The sequence below is a fragment of the Spea bombifrons genome, chromosome 13, assembly GCF_027358695.1.
Source record: "Spea bombifrons isolate aSpeBom1 chromosome 13, aSpeBom1.2.pri, whole genome shotgun sequence".
Classification (NCBI taxonomy): Eukaryota; Metazoa; Chordata; class Amphibia; order Anura; family Pelobatidae; genus Spea; species Spea bombifrons.
This window is the reverse complement of record NC_071099.1, coordinates 18400128-18406369: the sequence shown is the minus strand read 5'-3', so window position 1 is coordinate 18406369 and position 6242 is coordinate 18400128.

Genomic DNA, 6242 nt, shown 5'->3' with positions numbered 1-6242 from the left:
ATATACCCTGGAGAAAAGGGACAGAGAGAAATTGGACAAAAAAGGTTCAAATCCTTTAGGCAACTGACCTGAGCTAGTCATTTTGGTAGTTTCTACATATGGATGCCATGGGCGCCAAATATTGTCAAAGAGAACAGCATTCAAGGCCATTAAAAAGAAATAACTTTCCATGTCGCATTAGTACTGAATTTGATCGATTATCTCGGTCCATGATGGAGGCTCAGCCTTTAGCCAAGATCTTGCTAAGCAGATTTTTATCGCTAGCAGAATGTTAATAGCTAGCAGAGAGCCAGATTTTGATTTTACTGGAAGATCAAAATGGAACAACCATATTTATGATTCAGGAACAACTTCTCCCTCACAAATTAGCAAAAAATTGTTTACTAAGTTCCTCTCTACCTCAGGTATTGCTTCAGACCTGGGAAAGAGAGGGGAATCTCTTGAAAGCTTTTCTTTATAGTTTACAAGTGCAGAGGCAGAGCCTGGTGAACAGCCAGAGGCAAGAATTGAATATTGTGCCCCCCTGTTATTTTTTCTTTACAGAGTTTACATTGCCTTTACACATACCTGCCCATAAACACACATATACACATACACTGCCCTTACACATGACAGCCCACACACATGTATATACATACATTGGCCTTACGCACACAACTGCCCATAGACACACATATACACATACACTGTCCTCACACACACATATACACCAGCTACACCTACACTGCTCTTACACATGCCTGTCCATACACACATGCACTGCACACACACACACACTGCCCATACAGACACAACTATTGCACCCCTTTCTCCCCATTTCTTACCTTTCTCATCTTCCATCATCCTCCATCCTGTGGTGGGAATGTGAGGTCTGTCATTTCACTATGCGCCAGCTATTGATGCAGAGCGCAAGGGTATGATGTCATATCTCGGCGGGCGCCCGATTAGCAGCGTTGGTTGGGGAGATCCAGCTGCCTCAGCATGGCCCCGAAGACTGGCCCAGTCTCATCAGTGCATAATGGGGATTGTAGTACACAACCTTAGGGGTCCAAAGGTTACTTAAGGGGCCCCATTGTCTTTTATGCCCCATCAAGCTCATGCAAAACCCTGGCTCAGGCCCTGACAAGCACAACATGTGAATATCGGACTGGGTTTCAGGAAACTTGATTAACTAGTAAGCTCGTCTGAGCCGGGCCCTCCTCACCTGTTGTCTCCGTTAGTCAATTTGTTATGTTACATACTACTAGTTATGTCCTATCCACCCGTTGTACAGCGCTACGGAATTTGATGGCACTATATAAAACAATAAATAATAATAATAACTATTGTTTTTTCATTCTCTGCATCTCTAATATTATTAATGTCCTTGTTATTCAATATTACCTCAGTAATGGTGATAAAACCCACCAGTCTGACACAGATGCAGCACTGCAAATGTATCTCCCTCACAATGTGTGGTGGTGCCAGTGGGAACTTGGTGATATAATCTGCGCCATAATAACTAGGCGGGGCTAAATTATCTATGGAGGGCAGAGTGGGTGGAGCTTCGGACTGGGTGTGGCAAATGTTTAAGTACATCATTTATAGCCGTGCTGCAAAGTGTTTCTGGATGTTGGTAAGTATGGCAGTGCGCCATATTGCCCCATGCAACGAGAACACGTAGAAGAGCCGTAACGCGCGCAGCAGCCTCTCCGCGGGCCTCACATGACATTGTTTTTCCCGGTGTGATAATGTAAGGTCAGCGTCCAGTCACACACCCTGCTGCATACGCACGCCTTGCCCTTCTCTACAGTATAATGCGCCTTTTGACAGTACCAGCACATGGAAATGACTAGAGAGTCCGAACGGCCAATCGGCGCTTTCTTCTCTAAGCTCTGCCGAGCTGTCACGAGTGTCCAATAAGCGTCCTCGTTGCTTTTCAATTTAAGCAATCAGGGAGGGAGGCGCTGCGTTTCTCTGTGGTTCCATGTTCTGTCAGCTTTTGGTCGCTGTGCTTGAGAACGGTGCGCACGGGAGACGGATACGTCGCATTGACCGCTGCGTCTCTCGCAATAAGGCCTCGTATCGGTGCAGGTGTCACCCGCGGACTATCCGGAGCGAGCATTGGTGTGTTATTACCCAGAGGGTTTGTTGTTGGGGCCCCGCAGTACCGGGTGGAGCCACGGGCATGGTGGGTGGGAGTGGCGGGGGAATTGGGAGTGAATTGCCGGTGCGTGTAGTCTTTGCATGGTGCGTATTTACAATGCGAGATTGAGATGTGTGCGCGCGAAGTGTTTGTGTACATGCGCTGTCTGCTAAGAGCAAGCGGTATTTAGTGGTGGGGGGTCCAGCCGTTATGTATATATATATATATATATATTACATAGTGTGTGATCGCTGTGTGCGGGCGAGGCGATAAGCTGTGTTATTGATCGCAGCGTTTGCGCAATCTCTATCTGATCTGTGTGGTTATCATCCCTGCTGCTCCCGGCCCGGTGACAGCCGGCGGATAACCCGTGTCGGTGCAGAGAATAAATGATGTATAAATCGGGGCGATGTCTACTGAGAGTAGGGGATACAGGATTGATAGATTTGTGGCGGCTGGATACATATGGGGGGGTGTATATATATATATATATATATATATATATGTGTGTGTATTTATATATTGGGGGGTATATATATATATATATGTGTATTTATATATAGGTGTAATTAGGCATGGATAATGTCACCATAGTTTTCAGAATATAGGGGGCAGCAAACTTTAAAAGCAAAGAAAGGAATGAGATTGTTGCACGGATTATGATTCTGCGATATGTCTGAGGCTCCGATGATGATGATGATAAAGGTAAGTCATACGGGCTACACGTAGCTTGGCTGCTATATCCCGCTATTTAACCATCCGTGAGAGTGTAATAATACCTGTCCGGAGGCAGATCGTAGTGTAAATTGCGCAATAACCTGCTGATTGTGATGCTGTGTTGTGTATCGCTTGTCATTATGTGCAGCTTTATGTTTTGCTGCTTTGACAATTGCGAGTTGTAGTCTTGTTAATGGCCGTCCTGCTCGCCAGTTACCGGCCATAAAGCAAGAGCTTTAAATACTTCAGGGAGTACATCTAAAATATGTGTATGTTTGTGTATAAACGTATATGAATATCTAAATATTCAACTCAACAAGGCTGCCAAATCCATACTTTTCTAGATCAGTCATAAAGCCGTGACTTTTTTTTCCTCACCTTTTCCTGGACCTGTGACGCAAACAATCTGACCCCCCCGGTCCCCCCCCCCCCCCGTCTGTCAGGAAAATGAGCAGCGTCTCGCTGAGGATGATCGCTGCTCGTTTACCTTCCCCGGTGGCTTCTGCCCATCCGGTCTGCTGCTCGTGTGCGTCGGGGGCTTGTGTGCTGCCGCTGCCAAGATCCGCATCTGCCACGATTGTACGATGGCCTACTAACCAGGCTGATGGTCCTGCTAGCTGACGGGGACAGAACCAGGTGGCCTGACAGTCCATGCAAACCCTTCTAGAAACTGTCAACGTTATACTTATTGGGAAGACTCCGCTCCGAAGCCCTCTTCCTTTACGCTACTCACGAGACTGCTACGGGAGGACAGCCGTCAGGGATGATAGGAATAATTAAAGTGCTCGTAGTGCTTTATTCTTGTGTTTCATACTAACTTGATAAACCCGCGTAAAAGTGTTACGGACTAAAACAATGGGGGTACACGAATAAGCAGAGTATATTCTCTCAAATTCTCTAAAGATCTGGGCTCCCCTTTACGCTTGAGGTGAACCCCAAGAGAAATGCCAAACAAAGAGAATAAGATGCCCACCAAGAACAGATGCAGAATGGGGCTTCAACTAGAATAGATGGTCACAAAATATTTTGAATGAAATAAGCTCTGAAGCCACGGCATGTTCAGTGGTTTGGGGGAAATGCACTGCTTGCCCGTTTGATCCGTCACGGTGACCTATTAGGGGCGATTTCATTTCTGCATCTAATTAAAATAAAATGCTGGCGATCGTGCGGTGACTTTTTATCCAGACGGTCAGTCGGTAGTCGAATGTTCTACACAAACAGCCGGCTAGAAAAAGCCAGTTGGTTCCACCCCGATCCCATGCTGCAGCTTCCTCCCTTATGCTGCCTGCGAGCTGCTTTCCTAGCCACGATTTACTGGAGCCCCATTGTTGGTTTAAGAGATTGTTTCATGGTGCGGGACTCCCAAAAAAAAGTTAGAGGGGAAAAATACAGCCGAGGCTTATTTATTGTCAGGATTGTGTTGATCTTCTGGTCTGACATCTCGCTACATGGGTGTCGTAGATGGAGCACAGGGCCCTCTTAAAATGTTTCTCTTATCAGAAGGAATGGAGTCGCTTCGTTTTGTTGAATGATGTCCCGTGATTTCGGTGTTCTGCCAGAACGTAATCGCCGCTGACTTCACAGCGACCGGTTATGATACGGCTCGGGACGCCTCCCTCTTAAACCGTTTTCTGGCAATTCACTTGTTGCTCTTAATTTTTTGGGGGGGATTAATATTTCAATATATAATAAAATGGAGAGAGAAAAATATAACCCCCCCCATGCACATTCGGATTAGCGTAGCTGTTCAAGAAAAGTTTTTTGTATTAATTGTTGACCTTATGGGTTTGTTTTTGTTTTTTTTTCCCCCTTCTGGCTTTCTGCCCCTTTATTCCCGTTGACGCCGCGCACGCTTACATCTAATCATTTGTTTTCGTATTTTTGAGTGATAAGAGAGGTGTTGGGATTGTCCCCCTTATAATGCCTTATCCATGGTATATGCCCCCTGTGCTGACAAATGCACCCACTGAATCCTCGTTTGCCCCCCCATTTGTACATTGTAGAGGTCCTTATGGAAGAAGTGGAACATAAAGATGGCGGCTCACTTTATATGACCTCTGTGTGAGATACAGCACCTCTAGACCTGCGAGTTAAAACATTAACCTTTATAGTCTCCTGACTCGTTCAATGAGAAGATGCTTAATCATTTGCTAGAGGTAGCGAGCCTTAAAGGAACAGTCACGGTTTTTTTTTCAAATCGGTGGGCTGCTCCCTGTTTTGCGAGCGCGCAGGCATTGGCGTCATATGTTCATGCTTTGTGGCATTTCACATTAGCGGCTGCTTGCCCGCTCGCAGCCCGGCGCTGCCATTACAATGCCAGTCTGTTAAACGCACCTGGCAGCCGCCGGATACCTGAACAAGCGATCTTCCTGACAAAAGGCTCTTCTGATTTCACTGAAAAGGGGCTTTGGTTATCGTTGAACGCGCCGGCTCGTTCTGTGCGTTTTTGGCGTGTGGGGCATCTAGTATATGAAATGTATATTTCATTAAAAAATGCCATGCTCGTTTACCCCTTTAAATGCCAGTCTTCTCCCCCAGGTGTTGTCGTTATTTGATACCAAATTGAGGGTGAGATATGTTAGCGCGCCGCTTGTAAACGCTATGGCTGTATTATTATATCAAGCGGAAATCTCATTTTAATCAAGTCTAGTTTTCCCGCGTGGTTTGAGGCGTTCATTTATTTTAAGGATTCTTTTCTTTAATTATTGCGGTTTTGTTGCCCGGCTTTCACCCGTAGTGCTGATGATCCTGTATAGTAACGTATAGGGGGTATAGCGTGTTTTATGTGTAGTTAATATGCATTCTTTAGTCTCTTGAGGCTTTTTTATTGAGTTACTTTGCATTTTGCTATGACTGTCCTTGGCTTTCTGGTGAAGGTGATACTAATTATTCATGAATGTCCGTTCCTCCCCCATCCTTGGGGATTTGGTGCCCTATAGGTTTTTACAGTTAAGTATTAAGCTACAAAGTGAATCTATACGCTCTGTTCTGTACAGCGCACGGTTAGCGTATGATACTAATAATAAATAACCAATTGGTGATTCTTATTTTGTGTTTAGGACGTTTGCGCATGAATCGGGCATAGTCTAACACCTTCGTGATATGTACTATGGGTCAAACGCTCGTACTGATGAGTGAGGATAACATACCCTGTGCCCAGACAGACAGACAGACAGACACACGCACTAACAAGGATACCATACCCTTTGCCTTTGACACACACACACACACACACACAAACAGTAATACAATCCGTATGCCATCCCATGGAATTCCATTTCGAGTGGCTGCGATGCGTGACTGGTGTTCCTGGTGATGCCATTGCTTGTTGACTTGTGACTTCATTGAGATAGTGTGCGGTATAAACAGATTTATAGTTTATGTAAATAACCATCTGATT